Below are 17,489 nucleotides of genomic sequence, written 5' to 3'. Positions count from 1 at the left end.
AAACCATTTGTTACTAACACAGCAGACAACTGGAACTAATTTGCATAGTTAATCTCCTTTTGCATAACCCTGGACACCACTTAGTCCTTAAAATACAAGGCAGGTGGTTGAATTTTCCTGAACAGTGCTGTCATGTAAGAGAAATCACTAGACCCTAAACTAATAATAACAACTTCAAAATTGCCATCCTCATCTAGTCTTCTCTAGGCTCTTCCTATCAGCCCAAGTCTCCAGCTACAGCGGCACTCCAAAATATTCTAGGTCTACTTCCAAATTCTGGCCTCTCTCAGGCTGTAATGTTTTAAGTTATAATGCGGTTCTAGTTCAATATTCAAGAATTAATCAGTTTCCTAGATTATAAAATAATATCCTTGGTTTTATCTAGAAGATTTCTATAAATGTTTTAAATTTTGTCACAAAAAATATCCATCATCGGTTAAGTGACTTGTGTAGTTTTTCAGATGTGGATTGTGACTATTATTTGCCTGTAATATTGCCAATAGCAAATGGCTTACAAATTATGTATATTTTCACTACAAGGTTTACTTTCTGGAATTATTTCTGAGGCTGGAGCATGTCAAGTGTTATATCTTGTTTTCCTTCATTAATCACGGGAGAAGTAAGCATAGGGTAAGGCTGAAGGTCATAGCTAAGAAAACTCACCTGGTAGAAAATACCAGGTACACAGACATAATTAGAATGAATATAAAATTTGCTTCTAAGAGTGAGCCTCTATTGTCCCAACCTAAAAGGGTTGCAATCATCTATCTTTTGCTTAAGAGTCACATTCTGAATTTCAGACCTATCTGCTATCTAGTCTACCATTAGGCTGATTTATAACTATTTATTACCTTGTGATTAAATAAATCATTTGCATTCTAAATTCATAATTGTCAACTATCCTATTCATCTGTTCTTGGCATTCATTTGCTCTGTGTGGTCTCCATATCTTACCTCCCTGTGATGGAGACTGGAAAGAATGAAGTGTTGTTCATTTCTACTTCGTATTATTAATAACAAAGAATTCCTCACTAAATTTTTATTTTTTATATTGTACTTTTTTTAAAAAACCTGTAATCCTCTCATTTTCATTAATTTCACTTATTCCCATTTTCTAGTATTAGAGATAGGCAAGTTTGTTGTTGTTTCCTTATGCCTCATGGCAACCTGTTAGATACCTGAAAAGAGTGTTTACATCTCCCTTTTAATTTTGTTTAACATAAAAGGCAATTTTCAGTTCTTACCACCATTCCTCTTACAATTTCTAGACTAGTCATTATTCCCACCAAAATTCTACATATGAATTCTGGTTTGCCATTTGAAAGTATTTCATCTAGAATGCTAGGACTCCAGGAATAGAGGAATTGATTTTGAGAAGGAAAATATGTGGTCTTAATGCTTATCACTACCGAGTTATGGACACTTGAGTAATTTTGCAAGTGTTAGATTGTGTTGAGCATGGATAATCCTGGGATGGAAAAAAGTAGTTTAACTAAAACTGCCAGAAAGAACATCATCAGGAGGGGAGTAGAAATCACAACTTTGGAGGGAGGCCAATGACTCAAGCCAGTTTAAAGCATTAGGATAACATACTGTGGGGTGGGGTGTGTGTGTGTGTGTGTGTGTGTGTGAGAGAGAGAGAGAGAGAGAGAGAGAGAGAGAGAGAGAGAGATTGATTTGTAAAATCATGTCAGTAAGCGAGCGCCTGAACAAATCAGAGAATTGGAGATGCATTAGAAAGGGACTTCTTAATGGCTGTTTTTTTTTTCCCCCTGTGGCACCTCCTGCCCAGCTTCAATGCATACCTACAGGAAGGAAGATTTGTGTGTATATGTGTGAATGTCTTTATTCATAATAAAGAGGCTTTATATATTATCATATATTATCTTGTCATCTTTATGTTTAAATGGTAGGTATTTGTTATTTCCATTTCCATGTGAGATCATAGACGCACCTATGTTTATACACCTCTATATACTGCTCCAAATTCTACAAGCATTTCCGATTTTGTGTGTGATATCCAAAGTGTTATATTGAAAAGAGACCTATAAAAATTAAAAGTAAAGAAAATCATGGATGAAGAATCAAGTTTGATCAATAGATATAAAGTGTTATTTTGGGGAATGTTAAGCTATTTCTTCAAAATTCATAGAGAATAAAATATATAAACAGGGCTTTAATAGTAGTAGAGTAAAATGGCCAAATAAAAATATAATTAAGCATCCACCATTTACGTAGCATAATGCTAGGTATTTGTACACAAACCATGCACTAAATGATATATTACAACCATCTTTTAATGGAGGAGGAAATGACTCCTTAAAGAATTAATTCAAGTTCTCAAGAATACACAAGCTATAAATGATGCAGTCAAGATTGAAATTAAAATCTATGTGGCCCAAATCCTTGTGGCTAGGCTACTATGCAGTAACCAAATTTCCAAAAATACTCCCTATGGAAAATTTTAAATACATTCCCAGAAAATGCATTTGTCAATGTATTGATAATGAGGCATCAAATTAGAAATTTCACATATTTGAACTTTCTGAGGCCTCTTTTAAGTTCTTATTATTATTATTATATAATTATTATTATATATTATATATTATTATATTATTATTATTATATTATTATTATTATCTTATTAAGTTCTTATTATTATTAAGTTCTTATTCTAGGAATCTCCTCTTGAGTGGGCAACTGTGTTCCAAAAACGGTCACAGAAATTAAAAGTTATAAATTACATTTTGGAAGTCATAAATTATGACTAAAAAATAAATTAGTTTAAGTCCTATTTAATGCATTCTACGTGAAAAAAAAAACTAATTATGTTAGCCTTAAATATAATATAGTCAGGTAGATGCTGAGGGAAACTACACCACTCAAGAATAATTTTCATATACAAATTAATGTCAAGTATTTATCTAGCCAATATAACAGCTTAGATCTGTAGGAGTTGGAAGATAAAACATTAATTTTAAAAATCAGAGAATGAGGAAAACTTCAACCACAAAATGATATCAAATGAAATATATTTAAATAAGAAATAACACAATAAGAACACAAACTAAAAGGAATGATCTCATTTTTAAGGTTTGATATTCCACAATGTTGATCACCTGGAATATGAAATCCAGAAAAAAATTCCTCTTAGCAATAAAATGATGCATTTAAAATTTTTGTGATTAACTCTTAGATGAAATCTTCAAAGACATCTCTGCCTGCAATTCTAAAAAGGCAGTTACCTCTTTACCCAGGCCAGAGCACACCGAAGTGAACAAACTAGTGGGTGCAGAAAGGAGTTAGTTGTAAAGCAATTTCAAGAAGTGAAAACCTACCATCTGAAATTAAAGTGAGAAGATAAATATCTGCTGAAACACAATAAGAGAAGCACAGCCATTTATTATAGTGTAAACAGTTCTAAATTCCTCAGTTGCCCCCGAGGATATATAGGTGCAATAGTCGGAAGGAAATGCGCTCATATTAATGTCTCTGTGTCAAAAGGAAAAAAGTAATTGTGCTCGGTAGTCTCTGAGCACCGTAGGTCACTTTGAGTACTGCATAGAATTAGTCACTCTTAATACTTGACTATTCAATTTTTCCAACAAGGTATTTGTTATTTTTTTTAAGAGGAAAAAATTACTTCTTCCTACTTTAGTTCTTTCCCCATCATTTCAATTTTTTTTTTTTTAATATTACTTTCCTTTGCAGTCACTTAGTCGCTCCGCCTTCCCTCCTCCAGTTCATCCATAAGCTAGAACAGAGCATAAGGAATTCCAGGAAACAAACAGACAACCCTATCCTTTCTGTGATCAGCTCTTCTGTCAGGCAAGCTGATGCGGTAAATCTCTCAAAAGACAATTTTGTCAGTTGTTACAGAAACAGCATGTGAATTCTATTCTCAGTGACTCTGTGAGAACACAAAGAGCTTAGGGAAAAGTTAAATTTTAAAGTTACCAATATGGGAAATGCATTAGAAAGAATCAGGTCAGAGAGGCAAAAACTCAATTATAATCCCCTAAATTGAGACAGCGAAAATCTCAACTGACCCAAATTTCTTGGCTCCCACAACCAGCTACATTTATATCTGAAATGAGTTGAAACCCGAGCTGTGCTGGCAGCCTAACACCTGCTCCCTCTTTTCCCCTTGGGTGGCTGAAGTAATTACCCACCTCTACCTGCACCAGCTTAGGATCTGTGAAATGTTGGTCATGTAGAGTCAATCATTCCCATGTTCTAAGGTGCCAAATGATCATCTGCTAGTCAGAATTGCAACACTGCTGGCAGGTGAACCTATCAGTTCGTCTCATTTTTGAGTCTGGTCATGCCCAAATATCCACTAGCCAATTAGCATTTGTTTTCTACAGTATACACCCTATGGAAAAAAAAATATATATATATATAACTTATCTGAACCGTACTTTCTAAATACAAGATTTTTAAATAATTTTTACACATGATCACATTTTAGAAGTATTCACAATCAGGCCTTTGAATATAGTCATGCTGTCCTCAGAACAAACACGAACACAGTGGAGAATATTGCTTTTCTCTATAAGCACACGATTGTGCCAACTCTGTGGAATATTTATCAGATTAACCATGGCAGACTTTAATTTATAGTTCCGACCTCAGCCATAAATCTGTCCTACCTGGGTAAAATCATGAACAAAGGAAGCAGCCAAGTTATAACATCACTGTTTATCACTGGGAGCAAAACATCTAACCAAAAAAATTTGGAACTTTTTTAGTTACACACTAAATAACTAAGAAAAATCCTTACTTTTTCCTGTTCTGTTCCATATTTTTGACTGGTGGAATAGAATTATCATTTCTCATCAGAGGATATTCTGTGGCATATACTGACAGTGTAAGCAATTTTTCTTCTTCTTCTGGAGAAAAGATACAAATGGACTCAACAGACTAGAACATGGCTCTGCATAAATAAGAAGGATGAAATGATAGAAAATCTCAAGTTGAAGAGTAGAAAATACATGGAGTTCATACTATGCCATCTGAAACATTTTTTGTAAAGGACATGGTAATATATCTGCCAAGACAAAGAGAATTGGGTTGGATTTAGATATTTGAGAGAAGAGTAATTTATACAAGTATTTTGGCAAAAGGAAAAACATGAAGGGGTACAGGTTGGTCATGAGTTGTTAGTTTAAACATAACTATTTTGAGGCTCAAGTGCTTAGCTAAAAAAACATAAAAGGGCCTGTATTATATTAATTATCTAACTTTTTTTTAAAATTAAAGATTAGTATTTTGAGAGAGACAAAGAAAGAGAATACACACAAGCAGGGGGAGGGGCACAGAGAGAGGGAGAAGAATCTCAAGCAGACTCCCTGCTGAGTATGGAGCCCAATGTAGAGCTCCAGCTCAGGACTCTGAAACCATGACCTGAGCGAGATCAAGTCAGATACTTAACTGACTGAGCCACCCAGGGACCACATAAGTTAACCTTTTATTACTAAATTTATTCAAGCCACTAGTACACTGTTGTGTTCCTCCTTAGAACAATGGATAGATATAGAATGCTTAAGAGATATAAGGGAAGGAATGCACCCACTGGAGAATATCTAAACGTGTCCATCATTATTCTTTTTTTTTTAAGATTTTATTTATTTATTCATAAGAGATACAGGGAGAGAGGCAGAGACATAGGCAGAGGGAGAAGTAGGCTCCCTGCAGGGAGCCCAATGCAGAACTTGATCCCAGGACCCCGGGAATCATGACCTAAGCCAAAGGCAGATCCTCAAATACTGAGCCACCCAGGTGCCCCTCCATCATTATTCTAAGAACATTATATTAATTCAGTTAATTTAACAACTCTCTAAAACTGATATAACTTTATTTTTTTCTGATATAACTTTATATAACAAACAAAGGCACGGCACCAAAATTGGCCTCATGTTTATACATCTCCTTTAGTAAAAGGCATTATTGTGCCATGTAGGAAGATGTGAAAATGGGTAAAGTTACAAGGCTACATATGAAGATAATCAAATAGTAGATAATAAGATCTTTAATACATGATTGTTAAACTGAACACTGCACCTATTCCTCCTATATCCACTGGTATGAATATTGTCCCTTAGAAGGGATGTATTTAAAGTAATTATTAGAAAAAATATTTTAAGGAGATTCCTGGGTGGTTCAGCAGTTTACCACTTGCCTCTGGCCCAGGGCATGATCCTGGGGTCCTGGGATCGAGTCCTGCATCAGGCTCCCTGCATGGAGCCTGCTTCTCCCTCTGCCTATGTCTCTGCCTCTCATGAATAAATAAATAAAATCTTAAAAAAAAAGAAAGAAAACTACTTTAAAATACATTCCTTTATTTAAAAAAAAAAAAACTGCTGCTGGGGCAGCCCGGGTGGCTCAGTGGTTTAGCACCGCCTTTGGTATGGGGCTTGATCCTGGAGACCTGGGATCGAGTCCCACGTCTGGCTCCCTGCATGGAGCCTGCTTCTCCCTCTGCCTGTGTCTCTGCCTCTCTCTCTCTCTCTCTCTCTCTCTCTGTCTCCCATGAATAAATAAATAAAATCTTTTAAAAATATAAATAAATAAATAAAAATAAAAAATAAAATAAAACAGCTGCTAAGGTGTCATGCGAACTTAATCCCCTTGGAGACAAATTTCTTAATTTACAAAAGAGGAAGGATGAGGCTCATTTGCTGATGCTTTGTAAGGAAAAGCTAATTAATTATCATACCTTATGCATCTGAAGTGATTACTAATGAAGTACTTTCAAATATAAGCAGCTAAATAAAAGTTTAAAATGTCTAATAAATTTCAAAACTTTTAGTAAAAACTAAATACGTTGGTATTTTTAAATTATATAAATAATTTTGATATTTTTATGCTGCTATTCTGTTTATTAATTGCAATTCTGTGTGTATATAGATGAAGATTGGAATAGCTTCAAACATAAAACTGTAATCATAATATGTTTTACCATCAATTCTATGTAACAAAATATTATTTAATGTTTCATAATATAATATCATATGTATAATATTGTTATCAACAAACTAAATGTTTGCGTTCCCCCAGAATTCATATATTGAAACCCAATCCAATTTGTGAGAGTATGAGGAAGTGGAGCCTTGGGAGGGCCTTAGGATTTAGATGAGGTCATAGGGATGAAGCCCTAATGATGGACTTAGTTTTTAGACACAGAAAGCTTGCTTCCCTTCTCTGCTCTCTGCACGTAGAGGTACAATTTGAAGTTGACAGTCTGCAACTCGAAAGAGGGCCCTTGTCATTCAACCATGTTGGCACCCTGATCTTGGACTTCTATCCTCCAGAACCGTGAAAATAAGTTTGGGTTGTTTATAAGCTATCCTGTCTATGATATTTCTTCACAGTCCAAACTAAGACATTAATTAGCTTATTTATATTTATTCATATGTGAACTGAATACTCTTGGTATTAACTTTGTGAAATCGAGCTGATACTTTAAACAGAATTAACTTGCAGAGTAGCTTTTATATTCTAAAACCTGTAATACAAAGACTGATAACCATACTTTTAAAAGGTGCTATTGTCTAGTGCTTACAGAGATATAAAAATATCATTTGGTTTGAGCTGAGAACAAGGAGAAGTGAACAATAGAGCATTTGGGATATTCTGTATAAACAAAACCAAAATAATTTAGATTAGTTGAAACATTCTGAATCAGGTAGATACAAGAAATAATGGGAATATTAAAAATAAATAAATAAATAAATAAATAAATAAATAAATAAATAAAAAGGGAGTAGATTTGGGTGGAGGGAGTCAGTGGATAAACACATGGAAAAACAAAAAGAGGGAAAGTCCATATTTTCATTCATCCATCCATATTTTTTTTAAACCACCAAATATATTTCAAATACCAACCAGGCATTAAGCTCAGTGTTTTAATAAAGTTGCCCCTAGGCACCTTATGAGAAAAAAAAAAAGGCTTTGATATCAACATAAAGTTAAGTCAGGCTAAATAATGCCTATAGAACAAAATAGGTAGCTGATAATTGTCTCCACATTCAAATTTAGCTTCTGCCCTAGACCTTCAGAATCAGACAACCTCAGGTATCATTTTAGCTCTGTTCCCTGTACCAGTTAAGTGAATTTTGATAAGTCATAAGGCATTTATTCTCTATGAGTCTCAAGATTTTCATACTTTAAATAGGTTTGATGTTTTTCTTGCTGGAACTGTTAGTTAATTAAGGTTAAAGAGTATTTTTAACCCTATGAAGAGGAGGAAGAGAATAACATCAATCCCTCTAAAACTTAATAAAATTAATATAATATTTAATATGTCCATTTAGAAAAGGAAGCAACATGCTATCACTATTTTTTTTATAGTTTTAACCTAAGTTGTTTTTATTTTGGGTAGTACTAGTGGTATAAGAAAGTTATAAGGAGTATTAGTTATTTTCCCCACAGTATTTATATTTTTTCTCAGTCTGGTTATTATATTTATTATTATTATTATTATTATTGTTGTTGTTGTTATTATATTTAAATTTTTTTATTTATTCACTCATGAGAGACAGAGAGGGAGAGAGAGAGGCAGAGACACAGGCAGAGGGAGAAGCAGGCTCCATGCAGGGAGCCTGACGTGGGACTCGATCCCGCGTCTCCAGGACCACGACCTGGGCTTAAGGCAGTGCTAAACCGCTGAGCCACCCAGGCTGCCCTGATTATTATTTTTTTAAAGAAAGGAATGTTGATAGTAAAAATAACATCTGCTTACACAAAATACCCAAATGATTTCCAATGTGAAATGATGTCAATCTGGAAGGAGGTTCCTTATGAAGTGACTCTGTTTCTTTACTCATTTTTACCCTATTCAATTTGTATATTGATTTACATTAGTAACTAGATGACATATTTAATAAATGTGTGGTCAGCAAAAAAGGTGATAAAAACAAACTATTTTATTCAAAGGATTCAGATTTTAGAAGATATACTATTAGTTTAGGAGGATAGTCTAATTACCAAAAGATGGAAAATAAACTAATATTAGATATTATAAATTTATTTCTGTATCTGTGTTGCATATACTTAACCAACGTTTATAGAATAAATAATAAATTACATTTATTTGTGCCTTAAATTTGTGATGTATTATTTATGTGCTTTCCTTGTATTATTCTCATATTTTATCATTGTAACAACTATATGATGCAATATCCTTATCCATCTGTTGTAAATGAGGAAATTTATATAGTGAGTTAAAAGAAAACAAATTTGCCCAAGGACATTTAGCTAAGATATTTCAGAGCACAATGTGAACCAAAATAGTCTGGAGCCTAAGTCACACATTTGAAAATATTAGGGGAAAATATGTGCAGGAAAGGTAGTGTAAGAAGTTCTGAAAATATCCACATAAAAGTAATGAAAACATTGGCAATATTTGTCAAAAATCAACACTTTCAGAACCCTAGAAATTAAAGTATTTCAGCATTCTGGGGGTACATTTAAAAAACCCCAGCAGAATCTCAGTGAGAACAGCAGGCATTTTGACTTTGTAACTTACTCATCCCCCTCTTCCAGCATGTACCTGTTATGGATTGAATTGTATCCCCTCAAATGATATTTGAAGTCCTAACCTCCAGTTCTCTTAATGTGACCTTCTTTGGAAATAGAATCATTGCAGATGTAGTTAGTTAAGATGAGGTCATATTATAGTAGGGCAAGCTTTTAATCTAATATGACTGGCATCCTCATAAGAGAAGACACAGAGACACAGATGCTGAGGAGAATGCCATGGAATGACAAAGGCAAAGATTGAAATGCTACAGCAGAAGGCTGAGGAACAGCAAAGATTGCAAAGCATAGAAGCTAGGAAGAAGAAAGGAATGTCCCCTACAAGTTTTAGCCAATGTCTTGATTTCGAATTTGTAGCCACCACAATTGTGTCATAAGAAACGTCAGTTGTTTTACCCACACATTTTGAGATCCTTCATTATGGCAGACCTAGGAAATCAATATAGCACCTGACAAAATGGCCTTAAAATACATGAACAACTGTCATGTGACTTTCAGTTTCTTCTGCATGTAGGGAGCTTAGAAGTCACCACTCTGTCCTAACAAGCAAAAAGCTTAACGTACTAAAAAAAATCCACAACTCTTCTTGGATTCTTCAGAGAAAGGAGAACACAAGGTAAACCACTGCCCAAACACTGGAGAGACTGATGAGCAAATACTAAAAACAACAACAAAACAATAACAATATTAATTCTGCCAATCCATGAGCATGGAATATGTTACCCAGGGCAATTTACACGTTAATGCAATCCCTATCAAAATACCATGGACTTTCTTCAGAGACTTAGAACAAATTATTTTAAGATTTGTGTGGAATCAGAAAAGACCCCAAACAGCCAGGGGAATTTTAAAAAAAGAAAACCATATCTGGGGGCATCACAATGCCAGATTTCAGGTTGTACTACAAAGCTGTGTTCATCAAGACAGTGTGGTCCTGGCACAAAAACAGACACATAGATCAATGGAACAGAACAGAGAACCCAGAAGTGGACCCTGAACTTTATGGTCAACTAATATTCGATAAAGGAAGAAAGACGATCAACTGGAAGAAAGACAGTCTCTTCAATAAATGGTGCTGGGAAAATTGGACATCCACATGCAGAAGAATGAAACTGGACCACTCTCTTGCACCAGACACAAAGATAAACTCAAAATAGATGAAAGATCTAAATGTGAGACAAGATTCCATCAAAATCCCAGAGAAGAACTCAGGCAACACCCTTTTTGAACTTGGCCACAGTAACCGGAGAAGGACAAACAGTGTATGTTCTCATTCATTTGGGGAATATGAATAATAGCGAAAGGGAATATAAGGGAAGGGAGAAGAAATGTGTGAGAAATATCAGAAAGGGAGACAGAACATAAAGACTTCTAACTCTGGGAAATGAACTAGGGGTGGTGGAGGGGGAGGAGGGCGGGGGGTGGGGGTGAATGGGTGACGGGCACTGAGGGGTACACTTGACGGGATGAGCACTGGGTGTTATTCTGTATGTTGGTAAATTGAACACCAATAAAAATTAATTTATAAAAAAATAAAAATAAAAAAAAACAATAACAATAACAATAACAAAACAACTTACCAGAACAGAGACTCAGGAGCAGAAACCAAAATGGGAACCAGTGCTGGGGTAGGAAATCCTGAACTGTACCTGATGAATTGCTAGAAGCTCAATGTGGATGACCATCACAATTAAAAATACCGGAATGATTGACTAACAGGAGGACCTCTGTATTACTGTGAGCTTTGCCTCAGGAAGTCAGGCAGTTTCCCACAGCGAATACTGGAGAAAGATCCCCTCAGGCTTCTGGCAAGGAGACAACAGAGAAACCATTTTGAAATAAACGAGAACACCCTTCCTCCTAACAAAGTCTGACCTAAGATGAAACTTGTTAACTAGAATTTAGCCACCTGGGTATTGTTAGAGCCCAACTGACATGAGAAAGGAAATTACCCTACTAAAGGTGATTCTCTCTCCCTGTGGAAGAAAAGACCTGAGTGTAGCCCACTCTAGCCACCTGTCGCATTTAAGCAAAAAGGGGGGAAAAAAAACAAAAACAAAAACAAATTCTTGTGAAGTTCACAGTGCAGACTCCTAGACTGAGCCCTAAACTCTAAAAGACTGAGACCTAGTTATGATAAAGAATGCTTCCCGTCGCTCCACACCTCACCATCACATTCTAAAGACTTATTTATAGTTGTTTCTTTTGCCCAGTACATCATGTCTGGCTATCAAGAAAAATTGCAAGGCATACCAAAAGGCAAAAAGCACAGTTTGGGGAGAAAGAGCAAGCATCAGAACCAGACATGGAGGGATGTTGGAATTATCAGATCAGGAATTTAAAACAATTTTGGTTAATATGCTAAAATAGATAGCAGGCAGGGACAGATGGGTAATGGAAGTAGAGAGATAGAAATACTGAGGGGAAAAAAAAAGGAAAAATAAAAGACGAGATAAAAAGCACTGTAACAGAAAGAATGCCCTTGATGGGCTTGTTAGTAGATTGAATACAGCTGAGGAAAGAATCTCAGCACTAGAAGATATATCAATAGAATCCTTGAAAACTGAAAAGCAAAGAGAACAAAGACTGAAAAACATAGAATAGAATATCTAAGAACTGTGGGACAACTACAAAAAGGTGTTACTTACACATAATGAGAATACCAGAAGGGGAAGAAAGTGAGAAAGGGACAGAAGAAATATTTGAAATGATAATGACTGAGATTTTCCCCAAATTAATGTCAGGCACCACATCACAGATTCAAGAAGTTCACAGAACTTGCCAAGGGATAAAATGAAAAAAAAAAAAAAAAAAAAAAAAAAAGCCCTACACTTAGGCATATCATTTTCAAACTATACAAAATCAAAGATTAAAAAAAAATCCTGAAAGAAGCCAGAAGAAAAAAAATAACTTTACCTATATAGGAATAAAGATTAAAAAAATACATTCCACTTCTCAGAAATCATGCAAGTAAGAGGAAAGGTGAAATGTTTAAAGCGTTGAGGGGGAAAAATCCTACTAACCCAGAATTCTGCATCCTGTGGAATTACCCTTCAAAAGTAAAGGAGACAGTGGTGGGTGGGTGAAATGAATGAAATGGTTTGAAAGATACAAACATCCAGTTGTAAAATAAATAAGCCTTGGGGATATAATGTACAACATGGTGACTACAGTTAATACTACAGTATTATATACTTAAAGGTGATGAAGAGAGTAAATCTTAAACTTTTCCATCAAAAAGAAAATAAATTATAACTGAGTGTGGTGATACATGTTAAGTAGATTTATTGTGGTGATTATTTTGCAATATATAGAAACCTCAAATCATCATGTTATACACTTGAAACTCATGCAACGTCATATGTCAATTGCATGTCGATTTAAAGAAGTGAGAAGAGATAAAGATTTTCTGAGGCAAGTACAAACTGAGAGAATTTGTTGCCAGTAGATCTGCCTTGCAATAAGTGTTTAAAGTTCTTTAGAGAAAAAGAATATAATAGAGGTCAGAAATTTGGATCTACATAAGGGAGTAAGAACATGGAATAAGGAAAACATGTAGACAAGACTAAAATATATATTCTTTGTTTTGAGATTTTATTTATTTATTCATGAGAGACACAGAGAGAGGCAGAGACATAGGCAGAGGGAGAAGAAGGCTTCCTGTGGGGAGCTCAATATGGGATTTGATCCCAGGACTCTGAGATCCCAACCTGAGCCAAAGGCAGATGCTCCACCACTGAGCCACCCAGGTGCCCCTAAAATATATATTCTTATTCTAAAATGATCTAACAGCAGTTTGTTTAAAATAACAAGAATGTATTCAATTATGTATACTTATGCATATATCATGTATACATTTTATATATGCTTATATATGCTTACACATAAGTAGAATGAATGAGAGCAATGATACAAGGGATGGGAGGAAGGAATTGGGATTATTTATTATAATAAGGTACTGACACTATCCATGAAGTGATATAGTGTTATTTGAAAGTGGATTCAGATTTGTCGTAAATGATATTACAAACTCCAGGGCTATGACTTTAAAAAAAAAAAGTGTAACTGATATACTAAGAAAGGAGAGAAAATTCAATCATATAAATTGCTTAATTAAAACTACAGAAGACAAAAAAGTAGAAAAGTAGGAACAGAAAGGATAACTGCAACAAATAGATAATAGTAATGAATGTGGCAGATATTAATCTAAATATAGTAATAATCACTTTTTGAGTAATGATTGTCTAAATGCTCTATCAAAGACGGGTACTGTGAGAATGGATCAAAGAACATGACCCAATTATATATTGTCTACAAGAAACTCATTTAAATATAAAGGCACAAATAGATTAAAAATAAATAGAGAAAAATATACCATGCTAATACTAAACAAAAGAAAGCAGGAATAACTATATAAATTTCAAACAAAGTAGACTTCAAGATAAAAAAATTATCAGGGATAAATAAAGGAATTCCATATGGATAAAATGATCAAACCTCCAAAAAGACACAATTCTTAATGTATACATGACTAACAACAGAGTGTCAAATCCTGTGAAGCAAAGACTGATAGAACTGCAAAGAGAAATAAGTGAAAATCCACTATCATATTTGGAAATGTCAGCACCCCTCTCTCAGAAATGGACAGTTTCAACAGGAAAAAAATCACTAAGGACATATATGAACTCAACAATGGCATTAATCAACTAGATATAATGGACATGTATACATTACATCATTTAACAACAATAAAATAGACATTTATTTCAAGCTCATATGAAACATTCACTAAGACAGACTATATTCTGAGCCATAAAACACACCTCAACAAATTTAAAAGAATAGAAATTATACAGTGTATGCTCTCAGACTGCAGTGGAATTAAACTAGAAATCAATAACAGAAAGATAATTGGAAAATCCCAGAATACTTGGAAATAAAGCAATGCACTTCTAAATAACACATGGGTCAAAAGAGAAATCTCAAGAGAAATTAAAATCTATTTTGAACTAAATGAAAATGAAAAACAACTTACCAAAAATCTGTGGGATGCAGCAAAAGTAGTAGAGAAAAATTTATAACGTTGAATGCATACATTATAAAAAAAGATCTAATATTAATCATGTAAGCTTCCATCTTAAAAAACTAAAAAAAGAGCAAATTAAATCCAAAATAAGCAGAAGAAATAAAAAGAACTAGAGCAGAAAACAATGAAGTCAAAAACAAAACATCAATAGAGAAAAATCAAGGAAACTGAAAGGTAGTTCTTAAAAAAAAAATCCATAAAATTGAGGAAACTTTAGCCATACTAAGAAAAAAAGAGGATACAAATTACTTATATCAGAAATAAAAGAGGTGACATCACTACAGATTCCCTAGAAACTAAAAAGGAATAGTATAAATAATTCTATGCTCCCAAATTTAATTATCTAGATGGAATAAAACAATTCCCTGAAAGACACAATCTATCAAAATTCACACAAGAAAATAAATAATGTGAATAGGCCTATATCTATGAAAGTAAGTGAACCAATAATTAACAGCTTTTTCCAAATAGAAAGCAACAGACACAGATGTGTTCTTTGGTAAATTCTACCAAACATTTAAGGAAGAAATTCTATCAATTGTCTACAGTCTCTTTCAGAGTGTAGAAGCAAAGAGAATACTTAATTCATTCAATGAGGTCAGCATTCTCTAATGTAAAAACCAGATATTATAAGAGAGGGATTATAAGAAAAGAGGTCTGGAGACCAGTATCTTTCATGAACATAGTTGCAAAAAGCCTCAGCAAAATATTAGCAAAATGGATAAAAATATATATATATAAATAATTATGCATCATGATCAAGTGAGACCTATCCCAGGCATGGAGGCTATTCAATGTTCAAAAATCAGTGTAATCCATCTCATCAACAAACTAAAAAAGAAAATGTAATCATATTAATAGATGCAGAATAAGCATTTGAAAAAAAACAACATGCATTCATAATAAAAACTCAGTAAACTAGGAATAGAGAACTATTTCAATTTTACAAAGATATTTACAAAAAAATCTACATTTTCTACATTGTTCTTTTTGATGAGAAACTTGAAGCTTCCACATTAAGATCAGGTATAAGGCAAGGATATTTCATCTCCCACTCATTTTTAACATCAAATTAAAAGTCTAATAAGGAAAGAAAAGGAAAGGAAAGCTAAGCAGTTTGGGAAGGATGATTAAAACTGTCTTTATTCTCAGATGACATAACCTTTTATGCAGAAAATTCAAAGGAACTGACAAGAAAACCCTTCTGAAATTAATAAGCAGTTATAGTATGTTGCAGGATACAAGATTGATATAAAAAAGTCAATTGTTTTTCAATATTAACAATGAACAAGTGGGATTTGAAACTAAAAATGCTATGCCATCTACATTAGCATATCCCCCCAATGGAACACTGATATAAAAATCTAACATATAAGATCTATTTGAGGAAAACTACAGGATGAACAAAATCAAAGAACTAAATAAGTGAAGAAATGTTCCATGTTCATGGGGAAGACTCAACATTGTCAGGATATAAGTTCTTCGCACCTTGATCTACACATCTTAATGCAATCCCAATTGAAATACCAGCCAATTGTTTTATGGACATCAATAAAATGATTCCAAAATTTATATGGGGAGTTTATATAGAGTTCATATGGAGATGCAAAAGATATACCAGAATAGTCAACACGATATTATTGGAGAACAAAATCAGAGGACTGATATTACCCAACTTTAAGACTTTCTATAAGGCTAAAATAATTAAGACGGTATGGTAGGGGTGAAAGAGTAGACAAATAGACCAATGGAACAGAACAAGTAGCCTAGGAATAGACTCCCATAAACACAGTTAACTAATCTATGACAAAGTGGCAAAGGTAATACAATAAATCAAAAAGTCTCTTCAAAAAATGGTGCTGGAACAACTAGACATTTATATGCAAAAAAAAGAATCTAGACCTTACACCTCTCGTAATAATTAACGGAAAATAAATTATAGACATAAATATAAAATGTGAAACTATGAAACTCCTGGAAGATAACATGGCAGAGGACCTAGATGACCTTAAGGATGGCCATATCTTTTTACATACAGCAACAAACACACAATCCATGAAAGAAAAAACTAATTAATGTTTATTGAGGCTTCATTTAAAAGCTTCTGCTCCACAAAAACATTATCAAAAGAATTAGAAGACAAGCCCCAGACTGGGAGAAAATATTTGCAAATATGCATCTGATTAAAGACTATTATCCAAAATATACAAAGAACTCTTAAAGATCAACAATAAGAAAACAAACAAAAATGGGCCAAAGACCTTAAAAAATATATCAGAAAGGAAGATACACAAATGGCAAATAAACATATGGAAAGATGCCCAACATCATACGTCATCAGGGAAATACAAATTAAAACAACAATAAGAAACCACTATATGCCTACCAGAATAGCCAAAATCCAGAACACTGAAAATACCAAATTCTGCAGAGGATGTGTAGCAGTAGGAACACTTTCATTGGTAGTGGGAGTGCAAAATGATACAGACACATTGGAAGACAATTTATCCAGTTCTTAAAAAATAAAACATACTATTACCATATGATCTAGAAATTGCACTCTTTGGTATTTATGCGAAGGAGTTGAAAATGTGTGTCCACACAAAAACATATGTGGGAATGTTTATCACAGTTTTAGTCATACTTGCCAAAACCTGGAAGCAACCAAGATGTCCTTCAGTAAGTGAATGGATAAATAAACTGTAGTGTATACAGACAATGAAATATTATTCATAACCAAAAAGAGGTGTACTATCAAGCCGTGAAAAGACATGGACAAAACTGAAATGAAACATGGAGGAAACTTAAACATAAATATTACTAAGTGAAAGAAGTTGATTTGAAAAGGCTCTGTACTGTATGA

Source organism: Nyctereutes procyonoides, unplaced genomic scaffold (assembly GCF_905146905.1).
Source record: "Nyctereutes procyonoides isolate TBG_1078 unplaced genomic scaffold, NYPRO_anot_genome, whole genome shotgun sequence".
NCBI lineage: Eukaryota > Metazoa > Chordata > Mammalia > Carnivora > Canidae > Nyctereutes > Nyctereutes procyonoides.
This window is presented reverse-complemented; position numbering follows the sequence as displayed.